The 21538-nt window shown below is 45.9% G+C and overlaps 9 non-coding genes across 9 annotated transcripts; all 9 read left to right on the top strand.

Moving 5' to 3' along the window:
• The first annotated feature begins 1902 nt into the window (after positions 1-1902).
• LOC130310582 (U2 spliceosomal RNA) lies at positions 1903-2093 on the top strand. The gene has a single exon (XR_008859092.1). It is a non-coding gene; the product is annotated as a U2 spliceosomal RNA (small nuclear RNA).
• Positions 2094-4188: 2095 nt separating this feature from the next.
• Positions 4189-4379, top strand: LOC130310581 (U2 spliceosomal RNA). Its single transcript, XR_008859091.1, has one exon. It is a non-coding gene; the product is annotated as a U2 spliceosomal RNA (small nuclear RNA).
• A 2093-nt stretch (positions 4380-6472) lies between these two features.
• LOC130310580 (U2 spliceosomal RNA) lies at positions 6473-6663 on the top strand. Its single transcript, XR_008859090.1, has one exon. It is a non-coding gene; the product is annotated as a U2 spliceosomal RNA (small nuclear RNA).
• Positions 6664-8756: 2093 nt separating this feature from the next.
• Positions 8757-8947, top strand: LOC130310578 (U2 spliceosomal RNA). The gene has a single exon (XR_008859089.1). It is a non-coding gene; the product is annotated as a U2 spliceosomal RNA (small nuclear RNA).
• A 2091-nt stretch (positions 8948-11038) lies between these two features.
• LOC130310577 (U2 spliceosomal RNA) lies at positions 11039-11229 on the top strand. The gene has a single exon (XR_008859088.1). It is a non-coding gene; the product is annotated as a U2 spliceosomal RNA (small nuclear RNA).
• Positions 11230-13325: 2096 nt separating this feature from the next.
• LOC130310575 (U2 spliceosomal RNA) lies at positions 13326-13516 on the top strand. Its single transcript, XR_008859086.1, has one exon. It is a non-coding gene; the product is annotated as a U2 spliceosomal RNA (small nuclear RNA).
• A 2093-nt stretch (positions 13517-15609) lies between these two features.
• LOC130310574 (U2 spliceosomal RNA) lies at positions 15610-15800 on the top strand. Its single transcript, XR_008859085.1, has one exon. It is a non-coding gene; the product is annotated as a U2 spliceosomal RNA (small nuclear RNA).
• A 2091-nt stretch (positions 15801-17891) lies between these two features.
• Positions 17892-18082, top strand: LOC130310573 (U2 spliceosomal RNA). The gene has a single exon (XR_008859084.1). It is a non-coding gene; the product is annotated as a U2 spliceosomal RNA (small nuclear RNA).
• Positions 18083-20177: 2095 nt separating this feature from the next.
• LOC130310572 (U2 spliceosomal RNA) lies at positions 20178-20368 on the top strand. Its single transcript, XR_008859083.1, has one exon. It is a non-coding gene; the product is annotated as a U2 spliceosomal RNA (small nuclear RNA).
• The last annotated feature ends 1170 nt before the right edge of the window (positions 20369-21538 follow it).

The following is a 21538-nucleotide window of genomic DNA, read 5'->3' as shown; positions in this document are numbered from 1 at the left end:
CTGACTAAATGGCCTCCTTAATTGGATCATTTGAGTAGCCAGCACACCTGTGCAGGTAGGGCATGACATGATAGGCAGCTGCCTTGATAGCGGGTGGGTGCTGAATGTTCCTAATTGACAAAATAAGATTAATGCTTATGAAGAAATATAAAATCTCATCCCTTCCCCAATATCGCGCCACACCCCTACCCCTTAATTCCCTGGTTGAACTTGATGGACATATGTCTTTTTTCGACCGTACTAACTATGTAACTATGTAACATAACATGGGGGGGGGGGGGGGGGGTCTCCTGGCTGTTCACACAGGTGTGTCATTGCTGTACATTGACCATGCATTGCTTCTGTGGTATTGCAAAGGCAAAGACAAATGCTTCCAGCCATCCATTGCACTAATGGATTGGTCATCAGCTGGCTGTCTATGTCCCGCATCAATATAGACCAAAGTACAGAGGGTTAGGCTATGCTATTGTGCACCTACCTGATGCATCAGAAGGTGCGAGGCCCTTGCTAAATTCTGTGCACAGACTTTGAGATCTATACTTTAGACTGTATCTAAACCTGCTCCAACATGGACTGACATTCTGGCCTACTTTCAGCCGATGCGACTTGTCTGTCGCTGAACAGTCGCTTTTTATGTATTCAGCACCTATGTATAATGTTGTAAAAATGCTCTAGAAGCTAAAGTCGCAGAAATGTCACACATATTTGGCCTGCAACTTTCTGTGCGACAAATTCAGACAGGAAAAATCAGTATAAATCCTTAGAAAATTATCCCCCAGTGTCTCCATCTGCTGGCGGTATTGAATAAGCATTGCTGCACTGATGGGGTATGCATTAGACGAAAAAAAAGAAGAAAAAGAAGAATAATACGCCCAGAAAAGAGGCGAAAAGGAGAAAAACGTAAAAAAACGTGAAAAAAAAGTAAGAGGAAGAGAAGGGAAAAAAAGGTGGAAATGGGTTTAAAAGTGATTTCGGCGGAGAAATATATATATATATATATATATATATATATATATATATATATATATACGCGCACACACACACATATATATAAACGTATTCTCCGTTGAGATATTGCAGCCGCTGCTGTGTCCAGGCCCAGGAGCCTTAGCACTGTGCTGTGATGTCACTCAATACCACTGACATCACTAGGTGTAAACAACATCTCTCCTTTGCTGTGTATGTGACTATGGAGCTGTTTGGTGATGTCGTCTATTATGGCCTTCATAGAAGCAACAGGAGATTGTTGCATCCATCTAGAACCCTCAGAACTACAGTGCTATGATGTCACTCACTTCCACAGGCCTTGCAGAGTGTAAACAACAACAACCCAGCTTTGTTGTGTATGTAACCATAGGGATTTGTGATGTCACCTAGAACCTTCACAGCAGCGACAGCTTTATGAGGAGCATCAGCACTGCTCTGCCTGAGCAGAACCATCACCGCCATAGGTTGTCAAATAACCCGGATTTAACCCACACAGGTAAGTCCAATGGGGTGCAGGCATGTCCTCTATGCTTACAGCTTCCCGTGGGTGTTGGTTTGATACCGTTTGGGGACAGCCAAGGAGGCATCTGCAGGCAACAAAGGTAGGTGTGTGCTTGTGTGTGTGTTTCCTATGCAGATCCTAAGCCCAGTGTCACATGCAAGTAGGAGGAGTAAGAAGGGTTCCTGGCAAATCCGGGTGATGGATTGCATTTAAAAAGGCCCCGTGGGAGTGCAATGGGCCCCTGTCTTGCTGCTTAGCAATAATGGTATGGGTTTAGGTTCTGCTGTGTGTACTGGTGGTTGACTGCCCCCCAGCCCAGAGTGTGCATGGAAAATTGTCTGGCAGCCTCCCTGACAGCAAGCAGTGATAGTGCCCATGAAGGGCACCTTGTTGGGCCCGCCCCTTTCACGGTTATCGCTTCTCGGCCTTTTGGCTAAGATCAAGTGTAGTATCTGTTCTTATCAGTTTAATATCTGATACGTCCCCTATCTGGGGACCATATATTAAATGGATTTTTGAGAACGGGGGCCGATTTCGAAGCTTGCTTCCGTCGCCCTATGCATTGACCCGATATGGCAGTATCTTCGGGTACAGTGCACCACCCCCTTACAGGGTTAAAAAGAAAGATTCCTACTTTCATTGCTACCTGCTTGCTGGCTAGCCAGCTAGCCAGCCCTGTGGGCCTTGCTGCTGCTGCAGCCAAAAAACAAAAGGTGGTGCTGCTGCTGCTTCTGCTGCTTCTGCTGCTTCTGCTTCTGCTTGTGTCTGGCCGCTGTTGGAGCGTCCAGGCACAGGACTTCTGCTGCTGCTGACTAAATGGCCTCCTTAATTGGATCATTTGAGTAGCCAGCACACCTGTGCAGGTAGGGCATGACATGATAGGCAGCTGCCTTGATAGCGGGTGGGTGCTGAATGTTCCTAATTGACAAAATAAGATTAATGCTTATGAAGAAATATAAAATCTCATCCCTTCCCCAATATCGCGCCACACCCCTACCCCTTAATTCCCTGGTTGAACTTGATGGACATATGTCTTTTTTCGACCGTACTAACTATGTAACTATGTAACATAACATGGGGGGGGGTCTCCTGGCTGTTCACACAGGTGTGTCATTGCTGTACATTGACCATGCATTGCTTCTGTGGTATTGCAAAGGCAAAGACAAATGCTTCCAGCCATCCATTGCACTAATGGATTGGTCATCAGCTGGCTGTCTATGTCCCGCATCAATATAGACCAAAGTACAGAGGGTTAGGCTATGCTATTGTGCACCTACCTGATGCATCAGAAGGTGCGAGGCCCTTGCTAAATTCTGTGCACAGACTTTGAGATCTATACTTTAGACTGTATCTAAACCTGCTCCAACATGGACTGACATTCTGGCCTACTTTCAGCCGATGCGACTTGTCTGTCGCTGAACAGTCGCTTTTTATGTATTCAGCACCTATGTATAATGTTGTAAAAATGCTCTAGAAGCTAAAGTCGCAGAAATGTCACACATATTTGGCCTGCAACTTTCTGTGCGACAAATTCAGACAGGAAAAATCAGTATAAATCCTTAGAAAATTATCCCCCAGTGTCTCCATCTGCTGGCGGTATTGAATAAGCATTGCTGCACTGATGGGGTATGCATTAGACGAAAAAAAAGAAGAAAAAGAAGAATAATACGCCCAGAAAAGAGGCGAAAAGGAGAAAAACGTAAAAAAACGTGAAAAAAAAGTAAGAGGAAGAGAAGGGAAAAAAAGGTGGAAATGGGTTTAAAAGTGATTTCGGCGGAGAAATATATATATATATATATATATATATATATATATATATATATATACGCGCACACACACACATATATATAAACGTATTCTCCGTTGAGATATTGCAGCCGCTGCTGTGTCCAGGCCCAGGAGCCTTAGCACTGTGCTGTGATGTCACTCAATACCACTGACATCACTAGGTGTAAACAACATCTCTCCTTTGCTGTGTATGTGACTATGGAGCTGTTTGGTGATGTCGTCTATTATGGCCTTCATAGAAGCAACAGGAGATTGTTGCATCCATCTAGAACCCTCAGAACTACAGTGCTATGATGTCACTCACTTCCACAGGCCTTGCAGAGTGTAAACAACAACAACCCAGCTTTGTTGTGTATGTAACCATAGGGATTTGTGATGTCACCTAGAACCTTCACAGCAGCGACAGCTTTATGAGGAGCATCAGCACTGCTCTGCCTGAGCAGAACCATCACCGCCATAGGTTGTCAAATAACCCGGATTTAACCCACACAGGTAAGTCCAATGGGGTGCAGGCATGTCCTCTATGCTTACAGCTTCCCGTGGGTGTTGGTTTGATACCGTTTGGGGACAGCCAAGGAGGCATCTGCAGGCAACAAAGGTAGGTGTGTGCTTGTGTGTGTGTTTCCTATGCAGATCCTAAGCCCAGTGTCACATGCAAGTAGGAGGAGTAAGAAGGGTTCCTGGCAAATCCGGGTTATGGATTGCATTTAAAAAGGCCCCGTGGGAGTGCAATGGGCCCCTGTCTTGCTGCTTAGCAATAATGGTATGGGTTTAGGTTCTGCTGTGTGTACTGGTGGTTGACTGCCCCCCAGCCCAGAGTGTGCATGGAAAATTGTCTGGCAGCCTCCCTGACAGCAAGCAGTGATAGTGCCCATGAAGGGCACCTTGTTGGGCCCGCCCCTTTCACGGTTATCGCTTCTCGGCCTTTTGGCTAAGATCAAGTGTAGTATCTGTTCTTATCAGTTTAATATCTGATACGTCCCCTATCTGGGGACCATATATTAAATGGATTTTTGAGAACGGGGGCCGATTTCGAAGCTTGCTTCCGTCGCCCTATGCATTGACCCGATATGGCAGTATCTTCGGGTACAGTGCACCACCCCCTTACAGGGTTAAAAAGAAAGATTCCTACTTTCATTGCTACCTGCTTGCTGGCTAGCCAGCTAGCCAGCCCTGTGGGCCTTGCTGCTGCTGCAGCCAAAAAACAAAAGGTGGTGCTGCTGCTGCTTCTGCTGCTTCTGCTTCTGCTTGTGTCTGGCCGCTGTTGGAGCGTCCAGGCACAGGACTTCTGCTGCTGCTGACTAAATGGCCTCCTTAATTGGATCATTTGAGTAGCCAGCACACCTGTGCAGGTAGGGCATGACATGATAGGCAGCTGCCTTGATAGCGGGTGGGTGCTGAATGTTCCTAATTGACAAAATAAGATTAATGCTTATGAAGAAATATAAAATCTCATCCCTTCCCCAATATCGCGCCACACCCCTACCCCTTAATTCCCTGGTTGAACTTGATGGACATATGTCTTTTTTCGACCGTACTAACTATGTAACTATGTAACATAACATGGGGGGGGGGGGGGGGTCTCCTGGCTGTTCACACAGGTGTGTCATTGCTGTACATTGACCATGCATTGCTTCTGTGGTATTGCAAAGGCAAAGACAAATGCTTCCAGCCATCCATTGCACTAATGGATTGGTCATCAGCTGGCTGTCTATGTCCCGCATCAATATAGACCAAAGTACAGAGGGTTAGGCTATGCTATTGTGCACCTACCTGATGCATCAGAAGGTGCGAGGCCCTTGCTAAATTCTGTGCACAGACTTTGAGATCTATACTTTAGACTGTATCTAAACCTGCTCCAACATGGACTGACATTCTGGCCTACTTTCAGCCGATGCGACTTGTCTGTCGCTGAACAGTCGCTTTTTATGTATTCAGCACCTATGTATAATGTTGTAAAAATGCTCTAGAAGCTAAAGTCGCAGAAATGTCACACATATTTGGCCTGCAACTTTCTGTGCGACAAATTCAGACAGGAAAAATCAGTATAAATCCTTAGAAAATTATCCCCCAGTGTCTCCATCTGCTGGCGGTATTGAATAAGCATTGCTGCACTGATGGGGTATGCATTAGACGAAAAAAAAGAAGAAAAAGAAGAATAATACGCCCAGAAAAGAGGCGAAAAGGAGAAAAACGTAAAAAAACGTGAAAAAAAAGTAAGAGGAAGAGAAGGGAAAAAAAGGTGGAAATGGGTTTAAAAGTGATTTCGGCGGAGAAATATATATATATATATATATATATATATATATATATATATATATACGCGCACACACACACATATATATAAACGTATTCTCCGTTGAGATATTGCAGCCGCTGCTGTGTCCAGGCCCAGGAGCCTTAGCACTGTGCTGTGATGTCACTCAATACCACTGACATCACTAGGTGTAAACAACATCTCTCCTTTGCTGTGTATGTGACTATGGAGCTGTTTGGTGATGTCGTCTATTATGGCCTTCATAGAAGCAACAGGAGATTGTTGCATCCATCTAGAACCCTCAGAACTACAGTGCTATGATGTCACTCACTTCCACAGGCCTTGCAGAGTGTAAACAACAACAACCCAGCTTTGTTGTGTATGTAACCATAGGGATTTGTGATGTCACCTAGAACCTTCACAGCAGCGACAGCTTTATGAGGAGCATCAGCACTGCTCTGCCTGAGCAGAACCATCACCGCCATAGGTTGTCAAATAACCCGGATTTAACCCACACAGGTAAGTCCAATGGGGTGCAGGCATGTCCTCTATGCTTACAGCTTCCCGTGGGTGTTGGTTTGATACCGTTTGGGGACAGCCAAGGAGGCATCTGCAGGCAACAAAGGTAGGTGTGTGCTTGTGTGTGTGTTTCCTATGCAGATCCTAAGCCCAGTGTCACATGCAAGTAGGAGGAGTAAGAAGGGTTCCTGGCAAATCCGGGTTATGGATTGCATTTAAAAAGGCCCCGTGGGAGTGCAATGGGCCCCTGTCTTGCTGCTTAGCAATAATGGTATGGGTTTAGGTTCTGCTGTGTGTACTGGTGGTTGACTGCCCCCCAGCCCAGAGTGTGCATGGAAAATTGTCTGGCAGCCTCCCTGACAGCAAGCAGTGATAGTGCCCATGAAGGGCACCTTGTTGGGCCCGCCCCTTTCACGGTTATCGCTTCTCGGCCTTTTGGCTAAGATCAAGTGTAGTATCTGTTCTTATCAGTTTAATATCTGATACGTCCCCTATCTGGGGACCATATATTAAATGGATTTTTGAGAACGGGGGCCGATTTCGAAGCTTGCTTCCGTCGCCCTATGCATTGACCCGATATGGCAGTATCTTCGGGTACAGTGCACCACCCCCTTACAGGGTTAAAAAGAAAGATTCCTACTTTCATTGCTACCTGCTTGCTGGCTAGCCAGCTAGCCAGCCCTGTGGGCCTTGCTGCTGCTGCAGCCAAAAAACAAAAGGTGGTGCTGCTGCTGCTTCTGCTGCTTCTGCTTCTGCTTGTGTCTGGCCGCTGTTGGAGCGTCCAGGCACAGGACTTCTGCTGCTGCTGACTAAATGGCCTCCTTAATTGGATCATTTGAGTAGCCAGCACACCTGTGCAGGTAGGGCATGACATGATAGGCAGCTGCCTTGATAGCGGGTGGGTGCTGAATGTTCCTAATTGACAAAATAAGATTAATGCTTATGAAGAAATATAAAATCTCATCCCTTCCCCAATATCGCGCCACACCCCTACCCCTTAATTCCCTGGTTGAACTTGATGGACATATGTCTTTTTTCGACCGTACTAACTATGTAACTATGTAACATAACATGGGGGGGGGGGGGGGGGGGTCTCCTGGCTGTTCACACAGGTGTGTCATTGCTGTACATTGACCATGCATTGCTTCTGTGGTATTGCAAAGGCAAAGACAAATGCTTCCAGCCATCCATTGCACTAATGGATTGGTCATCAGCTGGCTGTCTATGTCCCGCATCAATATAGACCAAAGTACAGAGGGTTAGGCTATGCTATTGTGCACCTACCTGATGCATCAGAAGGTGCGAGGCCCTTGCTAAATTCTGTGCACAGACTTTGAGATCTATACTTTAGACTGTATCTAAACCTGCTCCAACATGGACTGACATTCTGGCCTACTTTCAGCCGATGCGACTTGTCTGTCGCTGAACAGTCGCTTTTTATGTATTCAGCACCTATGTATAATGTTGTAAAAATGCTCTAGAAGCTAAAGTCGCAGAAATGTCACACATATTTGGCCTGCAACTTTCTGTGCGACAAATTCAGACAGGAAAAATCAGTATAAATCCTTAGAAAATTATCCCCCAGTGTCTCCATCTGCTGGCGGTATTGAATAAGCATTGCTGCACTGATGGGGTATGCATTAGACGAAAAAAAAGAAGAAAAAGAAGAATAATACGCCCAGAAAAGAGGCGAAAAGGAGAAAAACGTAAAAAAACGTGAAAAAAAAGTAAGAGGAAGAGAAGGGAAAAAAAGGTGGAAATGGGTTTAAAAGTGATTTCGGCGGAGAAATATATATATATATATATATATATATATATATATATATATATACGCGCACACACACACATATATATAAACGTATTCTCCGTTGAGATATTGCAGCCGCTGCTGTGTCCAGGCCCAGGAGCCTTAGCACTGTGCTGTGATGTCACTCAATACCACTGACATCACTAGGTGTAAACAACATCTCTCCTTTGCTGTGTATGTGACTATGGAGCTGTTTGGTGATGTCGTCTATTATGGCCTTCATAGAAGCAACAGGAGATTGTTGCATCCATCTAGAACCCTCAGAACTACAGTGCTATGATGTCACTCACTTCCACAGGCCTTGCAGAGTGTAAACAACAACAACCCAGCTTTGTTGTGTATGTAACCATAGGGATTTGTGATGTCACCTAGAACCTTCACAGCAGCGACAGCTTTATGAGGAGCATCAGCACTGCTCTGCCTGAGCAGAACCATCACCGCCAAGGTTGTCAAATAACCCGGATTTAACCCACACAGGTAAGTCCAATGGGGTGCAGGCATGTCCTCTATGCTTACAGCTTCCCGTGGGTGTTGGTTTGATACCGTTTGGGGACAGCCAAGGAGGCATCTGCAGGCAACAAAGGTAGGTGTGTGCTTGTGTGTGTGTTTCCTATGCAGATCCTAAGCCCAGTGTCACATGCAAGTAGGAGGAGTAAGAAGGGTTCCTGGCAAATCCGGGTTATGGATTGCATTTAAAAAGGCCCCGTGGGAGTGCAATGGGCCCCTGTCTTGCTGCTTAGCAATAATGGTATGGGTTTAGGTTCTGCTGTGTGTACTGGTGGTTGACTGCCCCCCAGCCCAGAGTGTGCATGGAAAATTGTCTGGCAGCCTCCCTGACAGCAAGCAGTGATAGTGCCCATGAAGGGCACCTTGTTGGGCCCGCCCCTTTCACGGTTATCGCTTCTCGGCCTTTTGGCTAAGATCAAGTGTAGTATCTGTTCTTATCAGTTTAATATCTGATACGTCCCCTATCTGGGGACCATATATTAAATGGATTTTTGAGAACGGGGGCCGATTTCGAAGCTTGCTTCCGTCGCCCTATGCATTGACCCGATATGGCAGTATCTTCGGGTACAGTGCACCACCCCCTTACAGGGTTAAAAAGAAAGATTCCTACTTTCATTGCTACCTGCTTGCTGGCTAGCCAGCTAGCCAGCCCTGTGGGCCTTGCTGCTGCTGCAGCCAAAAAACAAAAGGTGGTGCTGCTGCTGCTTCTGCTGCTTCTGCTTCTGCTTGTGTCTGGCCGCTGTTGGAGCGTCCAGGCACAGGACTTCTGCTGCTGCTGACTAAATGGCCTCCTTAATTGGATCATTTGAGTAGCCAGCACACCTGTGCAGGTAGGGCATGACATGATAGGCAGCTGCCTTGATAGCGGGTGGGTGCTGAATGTTCCTAATTGACAAAATAAGATTAATGCTTATGAAGAAATATAAAATCTCATCCCTTCCCCAATATCGCGCCACACCCCTACCCCTTAATTCCCTGGTTGAACTTGATGGACATATGTCTTTTTTCGACCGTACTAACTATGTAACTATGTAAATAACATGGGGGGGGGGGGGGGGTCTCCTGGCTGTTCACACAGGTGTGTCATTGCTGTACATTGACCATGCATTGCTTCTGTGGTATTGCAAAGGCAAAGACAAATGCTTCCAGCCATCCATTGCACTAATGGATTGGTCATCAGCTGGCTGTCTATGTCCCGCATCAATATAGACCAAAGTACAGAGGGTTAGGCTATGCTATTGTGCACCTACCTGATGCATCAGAAGGTGCGAGGCCCTTGCTAAATTCTGTGCACAGACTTTGAGATCTATACTTTAGACTGTATCTAAACCTGCTCCAACATGGACTGACATTCTGGCCTACTTTCAGCCGATGCGACTTGTCTGTCGCTGAACAGTCGCTTTTTATGTATTCAGCACCTATGTATAATGTTGTAAAAATGCTCTAGAAGCTAAAGTCGCAGAAATGTCACACATATTTGGCCTGCAACTTTCTGTGCGACAAATTCAGACAGGAAAAATCAGTATAAATCCTTAGAAAATTATCCCCCAGTGTCTCCATCTGCTGGCGGTATTGAATAAGCATTGCTGCACTGATGGGGTATGCATTAGACGAAAAAAAAGAAGAAAAAGAAGAATAATACGCCCAGAAAAGAGGCGAAAAGGAGAAAAACGTAAAAAAACGTGAAAAAAAAGTAAGAGGAAGAGAAGGGAAAAAAAGGTGGAAATGGGTTTAAAAGTGATTTCGGCGGAGAATATATATATATATATATATATATATATATATATATATATATATACGCGCACACACACACATATATATAAACGTATTCTCCGTTGAGATATTGCAGCCGCTGCTGTGTCCAGGCCCAGGAGCCTTAGCACTGTGCTGTGATGTCACTCAATACCACTGACATCACTAGGTGTAAACAACATCTCTCCTTTGCTGTGTATGTGACTATGGAGCTGTTTGGTGATGTCGTCTATTATGGCCTTCATAGAAGCAACAGGAGATTGTTGCATCCATCTAGAACCCTCAGAACTACAGTGCTATGATGTCACTCACTTCCACAGGCCTTGCAGAGTGTAAACGACAACAACCCAGCTTTGTTGTGTATGTAACCATAGGGATTTGTGATGTCACCTAGAACCTTCACAGCAGCGACAGCTTTATGAGGAGCATCAGCACTGCTCTGCCTGAGCAGAACCATCACCGCCATAGGTTGTCAAATAACCCGGATTTAACCCACACAGGTAAGTCCAATGGGGTGCAGGCATGTCCTCTATGCTTACAGCTTCCCGTGGGTGTTGGTTTGATACCGTTTGGGGACAGCCAAGGAGGCATCTGCAGGCAACAAAGGTAGGTGTGTGCTTGTGTGTGTGTTTCCTATGCAGATCCTAAGCCCAGTGTCACATGCAAGTAGGAGGAGTAAGAAGGGTTCCTGGCAAATCCGGGTTATGGATTGCATTTAAAAAGGCCCCGTGGGAGTGCAATGGGCCCCTGTCTTGCTGCTTAGCAATAATGGTATGGGTTTAGGTTCTGCTGTGTGTACTGGTGGTTGACTGCCCCCCAGCCCAGAGTGTGCATGGAAAATTGTCTGGCAGCCTCCCTGACAGCAAGCAGTGATAGTGCCCATGAAGGGCACCTTGTTGGGCCCGCCCCTTTCACGGTTATCGCTTCTCGGCCTTTTGGCTAAGATCAAGTGTAGTATCTGTTCTTATCAGTTTAATATCTGATACGTCCCCTATCTGGGGACCATATATTAAATGGATTTTTGAGAACGGGGGCCGATTTCGAAGCTTGCTTCCGTCGCCCTATGCATTGACCCGATATGGCAGTATCTTCGGGTACAGTGCACCACCCCCTTACAGGGTTAAAAAGAAAGATTCCTACTTTCATTGCTACCTGCTTGCTGGCTAGCCAGCTAGCCAGCCCTGTGGGCCTTGCTGCTGCTGCAGCCAAAAAACAAAAGGTGGTGCTGCTGCTGCTTCTGCTGCTTCTGCTTCTGCTTGTGTCTGGCCGCTGTTGGAGCGTCCAGGCACAGGACTTCTGCTGCTGCTGACTAAATGGCCTCCTTAATTGGATCATTTGAGTAGCCAGCACACCTGTGCAGGTAGGGCATGACATGATAGGCAGCTGCCTTGATAGCGGGTGGGTGCTGAATGTTCCTAATTGACAAAATAAGATTAATGCTTATGAAGAAATATAAAATCTCATCCCTTCCCCAATATCGCGCCACACCCCTACCCGTTAATTCCCTGGTTGAACTTGATGGACATATGTCTTTTTTCGACCGTACTAACTATGTAACTATGTAACATAACATGGGGGGGGGGGGGGGGGGGTCTCCTGGCTGTTCACACAGGTGTGTCATTGCTGTACATTGACCATGCATTGCTTCTGTGGTATTGCAAAGGCAAAGACAAATGCTTCCAGCCATCCATTGCACTAATGGATTGGTCATCAGCTGGCTGTCTATGTCCCGCATCAATATAGACCAAAGTACAGAGGGTTAGGCTATGCTATTGTGCACCTACCTGATGCATCAGAAGGTGCGAGGCCCTTGCTAAATTCTGTGCACAGACTTTGAGATCTATACTTTAGACTGTATCTAAACCTGCTCCAACATGGACTGACATTCTGGCCTACTTTCAGCCGATGCGACTTGTCTGTCGCTGAACAGTCGCTTTTTATGTATTCAGCACCTATGTATAATGTTGTAAAAATGCTCTAGAAGCTAAAGTCGCAGAAATGTCACACATATTTGGCCTGCAACTTTCTGTGCGACAAATTCAGACAGGAAAAATCAGTATAAATCCTTAGAAAATTATCCCCCAGTGTCTCCATCTGCTGGCGGTATTGAATAAGCATTGCTGCACTGATGGGGTATGCATTAGACGAAAAAAAAGAAGAAAAAGAAGAATAATACGCCCAGAAAAGAGGCGAAAAGGAGAAAAACGTAAAAAAACGTGAAAAAAAAGTAAGAGGAAGAGAAGGGAAAAAAAGGTGGAAATGGGTTTAAAAGTGATTTCGGCGGAGAAATATATATATATATATATATATATATATATATATATATATATATACGCGCACACACACACATATATATAAACGTATTCTCCGTTGAGATATTGCAGCCGCTGCTGTGTCCAGGCCCAGGAGCCTTAGCACTGTGCTGTGATGTCACTCAATACCACTGACATCACTAGGTGTAAACAACATCTCTCCTTTGCTGTGTATGTGACTATGGAGCTGTTTGGTGATGTCGTCTATTATGGCCTTCATAGAAGCAACAGGAGATTGTTGCATCCATCTAGAACCCTCAGAACTACAGTGCTATGATGTCACTCACTTCCACAGGCCTTGCAGAGTGTAAACAACAACAACCCAGCTTTGTTGTGTATGTAACCATAGGGATTTGTGATGTCACCTAGAACCTTCACAGCAGCGACAGCTTTATGAGGAGCATCAGCACTGCTCTGCCTGAGCAGAACCATCACCGCCATAGGTTGTCAAATAACCCGGATTTAACCCACACAGGTAAGTCCAATGGGGTGCAGGCATGTCCTCTATGCTTACAGCTTCCCGTGGGTGTTGGTTTGATACCGTTTGGGGACAGCCAAGGAGGCATCTGCAGGCAACAAAGGTAGGTGTGTGCTTGTGTGTGTGTTTCCTATGCAGATCCTAAGCCCAGTGTCACATGCAAGTAGGAGGAGTAAGAAGGGTTCCTGGCAAATCCGGGTTATGGATTGCATTTAAAAAGGCCCCGTGGGAGTGCAATGGGCCCCTGTCTTGCTGCTTAGCAATAATGGTATGGGTTTAGGTTCTGCTGTGTGTACTGGTGGTTGACTGCCCCCCAGCCCAGAGTGTGCATGGAAAATTGTCTGGCAGCCTCCCTGACAGCAAGCAGTGATAGTGCCCATGAAGGGCACCTTGTTGGGCCCGCCCCTTTCACGGTTATCGCTTCTCGGCCTTTTGGCTAAGATCAAGTGTAGTATCTGTTCTTATCAGTTTAATATCTGATACGTCCCCTATCTGGGGACCATATATTAAATGGATTTTTGAGAACGGGGGCCGATTTCGAAGCTTGCTTCCGTCGCCCTATGCATTGACCCGATATGGCAGTATCTTCGGGTACAGTGCACCACCCCCTTACAGGGTTAAAAAGAAAGATTCCTACTTTCATTGCTACCTGCTTGCTGGCTAGCCAGCTAGCCAGCCCTGTGGGCCTTGCTGCTGCTGCAGCCAAAAAACAAAAGGTGGTGCTGCTGCTGCTTCTGCTGCTTCTGCTTCTGCTTGTGTCTGGCCGCTGTTGGAGCGTCCAGGCACAGGACTTCTGCTGCTGCTGACTAAATGGCCTCCTTAATTGGATCATTTGAGTAGCCAGCACACCTGTGCAGGTAGGGCATGACATGATAGGCAGCTGCCTTGATAGCGGGTGGGTGCTGAATGTTCCTAATTGACAAAATAAGATTAATGCTTATGAAGAAATATAAAATCTCATCCCTTCCCCAATATCGCGCCACACCCCTACCCCTTAATTCCCTGGTTGAACTTGATGGACATATGTCTTTTTTCGACCGTACTAACTATGTAACTATGTAACATAACATGGGGGGGGGGGGGGGGGGTCTCCTGGCTGTTCACACAGGTGTGTCATTGCTGTACATTGACCATGCATTGCTTCTGTGGTATTGCAAAGGCAAAGACAAATGCTTCCAGCCATCCATTGCACTAATGGATTGGTCATCAGCTGGCTGTCTATGTCCCGCATCAATATAGACCAAAGTACAGAGGGTTAGGCTATGCTATTGTGCACCTACCTGATGCATCAGAAGGTGCGAGGCCCTTGCTAAATTCTGTGCACAGACTTTGAGATCTATACTTTAGACTGTATCTAAACCTGCTCCAACATGGACTGACATTCTGGCCTACTTTCAGCCGATGCGACTTGTCTGTCGCTGAACAGTCGCTTTTTATGTATTCAGCACCTATGTATAATGTTGTAAAAATGCTCTAGAAGCTAAAGTCGCAGAAATGTCACACATATTTGGCCTGCAACTTTCTGTGCGACAAATTCAGACAGGAAAAATCAGTATAAATCCTTAGAAAATTATCCCCCAGTGTCTCCATCTGCTGGCGGTATTGAATAAGCATTGCTGCACTGATGGGGTATGCATTAGACGAAAAAAAAGAAGAAAAAGAAGAATAATACGCCCAGAAAAGAGGCGAAAAGGAGAAAAACGTAAAAAAACGTGAAAAAAAAGTAAGAGGAAGAGAAGGGAAAAAAAGGTGGAAATGGGTTTAAAAGTGATTTCGGCGGAGAAATATATATATATATATATATATATATATATATATATATATATACGCGCACACACACACATATATATAAACGTATTCTCCGTTGAGATATTGCAGCCGCTGCTGTGTCCAGGCCCAGGAGCCTTAGCACTGTGCTGTGATGTCACTCAATACCACTGACATCACTAGGTGTAAACAACATCTCTCCTTTGCTGTGTATGTGACTATGGAGCTGTTTGGTGATGTCGTCTATTATGGCCTTCATAGAAGCAACAGGAGATTGTTGCATCCATCTAGAACCCTCAGAACTACAGTGCTATGATGTCACTCACTTCCACAGGCCTTGCAGAGTGTAAACAACAACAACCCAGCTTTGTTGTGTATGTAACCATAGGGATTTGTGATGTCACCTAGAACCTTCACAGCAGCGACAGCTTTATGAGGAGCATCAGCACTGCTCTGCCTGAGCAGAACCATCACCGCCATAGGTTGTCAAATAACCCGGATTTAACCCACACAGGTAAGTCCAATGGGGTGCAGGCATGTCCTCTATGCTTACAGCTTCCCGTGGGTGTTGGTTTGATACCGTTTGGGGACAGCCAAGGAGGCATCTGCAGGCAACAAAGGTAGGTGTGTGCTTGTGTGTGTGTTTCCTATGCAGATCCTAAGCCCAGTGTCACATGCAAGTAGGAGGAGTAAGAAGGGTTCCTGGCAAATCCGGGTTATGGATTGCATTTAAAAAGGCCCCGTGGGAGTGCAATGGGCCCCTGTCTTGCTGCTTAGCAATAATGGTATGGGTTTAGGTTCTGCTGTGTGTACTGGTGGTTGACTGCCCCCCAGCCCAGAGTGTGCATGGAAAATTGTCTGGCAGCCTCCCTGACAGCAAGCAGTGATAGTGCCCATGAAGGGCACCTTGTTGGGCCCGCCCCTTTCACGGTTATCGCTTCTCGGCCTTTTGGCTAAGATCAAGTGTAGTATCTGTTCTTATCAGTTTAATATCTGATACGTCCCCTATCTGGGGACCATATATTAAATGGATTTTTGAGAACGGGGGCCGATTTCGAAGCTTGCTTCCGTCGCCCTATGCATTGACCCGATATGGCAGTATCTTCGGGTACAGTGCACCACCCCCTTACAGGGTTAAAAAGAAAGATTCCTACTTTCATTGCTACCTGCTTGCTGGCTAGCCAGCTAGCCAGCCCTGTGGGCCTTGCTGCTGCTGCAGCCAAAAAACAAAAGGTGGTGCTGCTGCTGCTTCTGCTGCTTCTGCTTCTGCTTGTGTCTGGCCGCTGTTGGAGCGTCCAGGCACAGGACTTCTGCTGCTGCTGACTAAATGGCCTCCTTAATTGGATCATTTGAGTAGCCAGCACACCTGTGCAGGTAGGGCATGACATGATAGGCAGCTGCCTTGATAGCGGGTGGGTGCTGAATGTTCCTAATTGACAAAATAAGATTAATGCTTATGAAGAAATATAAAATCTCATCCCTTCCCCAATATCGCGCCACACCCCTACCCCTTAATTCCCTGGTTGAACTTGATGGACATATGTCTTTTTTCGACCGTACTAACTATGTAACTATGTAACATAACATGGGGGGGGGGGGGGTCTCCTGGCTGTTCACACAGGTGTGTCATTGCTGTACATTGACCATGCATTGCTTCTGTGGTATTGCAAAGGCAAAGACAAATGCTTCCAGCCATCCATTGCACTAATGGATTGGTCATCAGCTGGCTGTCTATGTCCCGCATCAATATAGACCAAAGTACAGAGGGTTAGGCTATGCTATTGTGCACCTACCTGATGCATCAGAAGGTGCGAGGCCCTTGCTAAATTCTGTGCACAGACTTTGAGATCTATACTTTAGACTGTATCTAAACCTGCTCCAACATGGACTGACATTCTGGCCTACTTTCAGCCGATGCGACTTGTCTGTCGCTGAACAGTCGCTTTTTATGTATTCAGCACCTATGTATAATGTTGTAAAAATGCTCTAGAAGCTAAAGTCGCAGAAATGTCACACATATTTGGCCTGCAACTTTCTGTGCGACAAATTCAGACAGGAAAAATCAGTATAAATCCTTAGAAAATTATCCCCCAGTGTCTCCATCTGCTGGCGGTATTGAATAAGCATTGCTGCACTGATGGGGTATGCATTAGACGAAAAAAAAGAAGAAAAAGAAGAATAATACGCCCAGAAAAGAGGCGAAAAGGAGAAAAACGTAAAAAAACGTGAAAAAAAAGTAAGAGGAAGAGAAGGGAAAAAAAGGTGGAAATGGGTTTAAAAGTGATTTCGGCGGAGAAATATATATATATATATATATATATATATATATATATATATATATACGCGCACACACACACATATATATAAACGTATTCTCCGTTGAGATATTGCAGCCGCTGCTGTGTCCAGGCCCAGGAGCCTTAGCACTGTGCTGTGATGTCACTCAATACCACTGACATCACTAGGTGTAAACAACATCTCTCCTTTGCTGTGTATGTGACTATGGAGCTGTTTGGTGATGTCGTCTATTATGGCCTTCATAGAAGCAACAGGAGATTGTTGCATCCATCTAGAACCCTCAGAACTACAGTGCTATGATGTCACTCACTTCCACAGGCCTTGCAGAGTGTAAACGACAACAACCCAGCTTTGTTGTGTATGTAACCATAGGGATTTGTGATGTCACCTAGAACCTTCACAGCAGCGACAGCTTTATGAGGAGCATCAGCACTGCTCTGCCTGAGCAGAACCATCACCGCCATAGGTTGTCAAATAACCCGGATTTAACCCACACAGGTAAGTCCAATGGGGTGCAGGCATGTCCTCTATGCTTACAGCTTCCCGTGGGTGTTGGTTTGATACCGTTTGGGGACAGCCAAGGAGGCATCTGCAGGCAACAAAGGTAGGTGTGTGCTTGTGTGTGTGTTTCCTATGCAGATCCTAAGCCCAGTGTCACATGCAAGTAGGAGGAGTAAGAAGGGTTCCTGGCAAATCCGGGTTATGGATTGCATTTAAAAAGGCCCCGTGGGAGTGCAATGGGCCCCTGTCTTGCTGCTTAGCAATAATGGTATGGGTTTAGGTTCTGCTGTGTGTACTGGTGGTTGACTGCCCCCCAGCCCAGAGTGTGCATGGAAAATTGTCTGGCAGCCTCCCTGACAGCAAGCAGTGATAGTGCCCATGAAGGGCACCTTGTTGGGCCCGCCCCTTTCACGGTTATCGCTTCTCGGCCTTTTGGCTAAGATCAAGTGTAGTATCTGTTCTTATCAGTTTAATATCTGATACGTCCCCTATCTGGGGACCATATATTAAATGGATTTTTGAGAACGGGGGCCGATTTCGAAGCTTGCTTCCGTCGCCCTATGCATTGACCCGATATGGCAGTATCTTCGGGTACAGTGCACCACCCCCTTACAGGGTTAAAAAGAAAGATTCCTACTTTCATTGCTACCTGCTTGCTGGCTAGCCAGCTAGCCAGCCCTGTGGGCCTTGCTGCTGCTGCAGCCAAAAAACAAAAGGTGGTGCTGCTGCTGCTTCTGCTGCTTCTGCTTCTGCTTGTGTCTGGCCGCTGTTGGAGCGTCCAGGCACAGGACTTCTGCTGCTGCTGACTAAATGGCCTCCTTAATTGGATCATTTGAGTAGCCAGCACACCTGTGCAGGTAGGGCATGACATGATAGGCAGCTGCCTTGATAGCGGGTGGGTGCTGAATGTTCCTAATTGACAAAATAAGATTAATGCTTATGAAGAAATATAAAATCTCATCCCTTCCCCAATATCGCGCCACACCCCTACCCGTTAATTCCCTGGTTGAACTTGATGGACATATGTCTTTTTTCGACCGTACTAACTATGTAACTATGTAACATAACATGGGGGGGGGGGGGGGGGGTCTCCTGGCTGTTCACACAGGTGTGTCATTGCTGTACATTGACCATGCATTGCTTCTGTGGTATTGCAAAGGCAAAGACAAATGCTTCCAGCCATCCATTGCACTAATGGATTGGTCATCAGCTGGCTGTCTATGTCCCGCATCAATATAGACCAAAGTACAGAGGGTTAGGCTATGCTATTGTGCACCTACCTGATGCATCAGAAGGTGCGAGGCCCTTGCTAAATTCTGTGCACAGACTTTGAGATCTATACTTTAGACTGTATCTAAACCTGCTCCAACATGGACTGACATTCTGGCCTACTTTCAGCCGATGCGACTTGTCTGTCGCTGAACAGTCGCTTTTTATGTATTCAGCACCTATGTATAATGTTGTAAAAATGCTCTAGAAGCTAAAGTCGCAGAAATGTCACACATATTTGGCCTGCAACTTTCTGTGCGACAAATTCAGACAGGAAAAATCAGTATAAATCCTTAGAAAATTATCCCCCAGTGTCTCCATCTGCTGGCGGTATTGAATAAGCATTGCTGCACTGATGGGGTATGCATTAGACGAAAAAAAAGAAGAAAAAGAAGAATAATACGCCCAGAAAAGAGGCGAAAAGGAGAAAAACGTAAAAAAACGTGAAAAAAAAGTAAGAGGAAGAGAAGGGAAAAAAAGGTGGAAATGGGTTTAAAAGTGATTTCGGCGGAGAAATATATATATATATATATATATATATATATATATATATATATATACGCGCACACACACACATATATATAAACGTATTCTCCGTTGAGATATTGCAGCCGCTGCTGTGTCCAGGCCCAGGAGCCTTAGCACTGTGCTGTGATGTCACTCAATACCACTGACATCACTAGGTGTAAACAACATCTCTCCTTTGCTGTGTATGTGACTATGGAGCTGTTTGGTGATGTCGTCTATTATGGCCTTCATAGAAGCAACAGGAGATTGTTGCATCCATCTAGAACCCTCAGAACTACAGTGCTATGATGTCACTCACTTCCACAGGCCTTGCAGAGTGTAAACAACAACAACCCAGCTTTGTTGTGTATGTAACCATAGGGATTTGTGATGTCACCTAGAACCTTCACAGCAGCGACAGCTTTATGAGGAGCATCAGCACTGCTCTGCCTGAGCAGAACCATCACCGCCATAGGTTGTCAAATAACCCGGATTTAACCCACACAGGTAAGTCCAATGGGGTGCAGGCATGTCCTCTATGCTTACAGCTTCCCGTGGGTGTTGGTTTGATACCGTTTGGGGACAGCCAAGGAGGCATCTGCAGGCAACAAAGGTAGGTGTGTGCTTGTGTGTGTGTTTCCTATGCAGATCCTAAGCCCAGTGTCACATGCAAGTAGGAGGAGTAAGAAGGGTTCCTGGCAAATCCGGGTTATGGATTGCATTTAAAAAGGCCCCGTGGGAGTGCAATGGGCCCCTGTCTTGCTGCTTAGCAATAATGGTATGGGTTTAGGTTCTGCTGTGTGTACTGGTGGTTGACTGCCCCCCAGCCCAGAGTGTGCATGGAAAATTGTCTGGCAGCCTCCCTGACAGCAAGCAGTGATAGTGCCCATGAAGGGCACCTTGTTGGGCCCGCCCCTTTCACGGTTATCGCTTCTCGGCCTTTTGGCTAAGATCAAGTGTAGTATCTGTTCTTATCAGTTTAATATCTGATACGTCCCCTATCTGGGGACCATATATTAAATGGATTTTTGAGAACGGGGGCCGATTTCGAAGCTTGCTTCCGTCGCCCTATGCATTGACCCGATATGGCAGTATCTTCGGGTACAGTGCACCACCCCCTTACAGGGTTAAAAAGAAAGATTCCTACTTTCATTGCTACCTGCTTGCTGGCTAGCCAGCTAGCCAGCCCTGTGGGCCTTGCTGCTGCTGCAGCCAAAAAACAAAAGGTGGTGCTGCTGCTGCTTCTGCTGCTTCTGCTTCTGCTTGTGTCTGGCCGCTGTTGGAGCGTCCAGGCACAGGACTTCTGCTGCTGCTGACTAAATGGCCTCCTTAATTGGATCATTTGAGTAGCCAGCACACCTGTGCAGGTAGGGCATGACATGATAGGCAGCTGCCTTGATAGCGGGTGGGTGCTGAATGTTCCTAATTGACAAAATAAGATTAATGCTTATGAAGAAATATAAAATCTCATCCCTTCCCCAATATCGCGCCACACCCCTACCCCTTAATTCCCTGGTTGAACTTGATGGACATATGTCTTTTTTCGACCGTACTAACTATGTAACTATGTAACATAACATGGGGGGGGGGGGGGTCTCCTGGCTGTTCACACAGGTGTGTCATTGCTGTACATTGACCATGCATTGCTTCTGTGGTATTGCAAAGGCAAAGACAAATGCTTCCAGCCATCCATTGCACTAATGGATTGGTCATCAGCTGGCTGTCTATGTCCCGCATCAATATAGACCAAAGTACAGAGGGTTAGGCTATGCTATTGTGCACCTACCTGATGCATCAGAAGGTGCGAGGCCCTTGCTAAATTCTGTGCACAGACTTTGAGATCTATACTTTAGACTGTATCTAAACCTGCTCCAACATGGACTGACATTCTGGCCTACTTTCAGCCGATGCGACTTGTCTGTCGCTGAACAGTCGCTTTTTATGTATTCAGCACCTATGTATAATGTTGTAAAAATGCTCTAGAAGCTAAAGTCGCAGAAATGTCACACATATTTGGCCTGCAACTTTCTGTGCGACAAATTCAGACAGGAAAAATCAGTATAAATCCTTAGAAAATTATCCCCCAGTGTCTCCATCTGCTGGCGGTATTGAATAAGCATTGCTGCACTGATGGGGTATGCATTAGACGAAAAAAAAGAAGAAAAAGAAGAATAATACGCCCAGAAAAGAGGCAAAAAGGAGAAAAACGTAAAAAAACGTGAAAAAAAAGTAAGAGGAAGAGAAGGGAAAAAAAGGTGGAAATGGGTTTAAAAGTGATTTCGGCGGA

This window comes from Hyla sarda, unplaced genomic scaffold, assembly GCF_029499605.1.
Source record: "Hyla sarda isolate aHylSar1 unplaced genomic scaffold, aHylSar1.hap1 scaffold_1575, whole genome shotgun sequence".
In the NCBI taxonomy this organism is placed as follows: domain Eukaryota; kingdom Metazoa; phylum Chordata; class Amphibia; order Anura; family Hylidae; genus Hyla; species Hyla sarda.
This window is presented reverse-complemented; position numbering and strand designations above follow the sequence as displayed.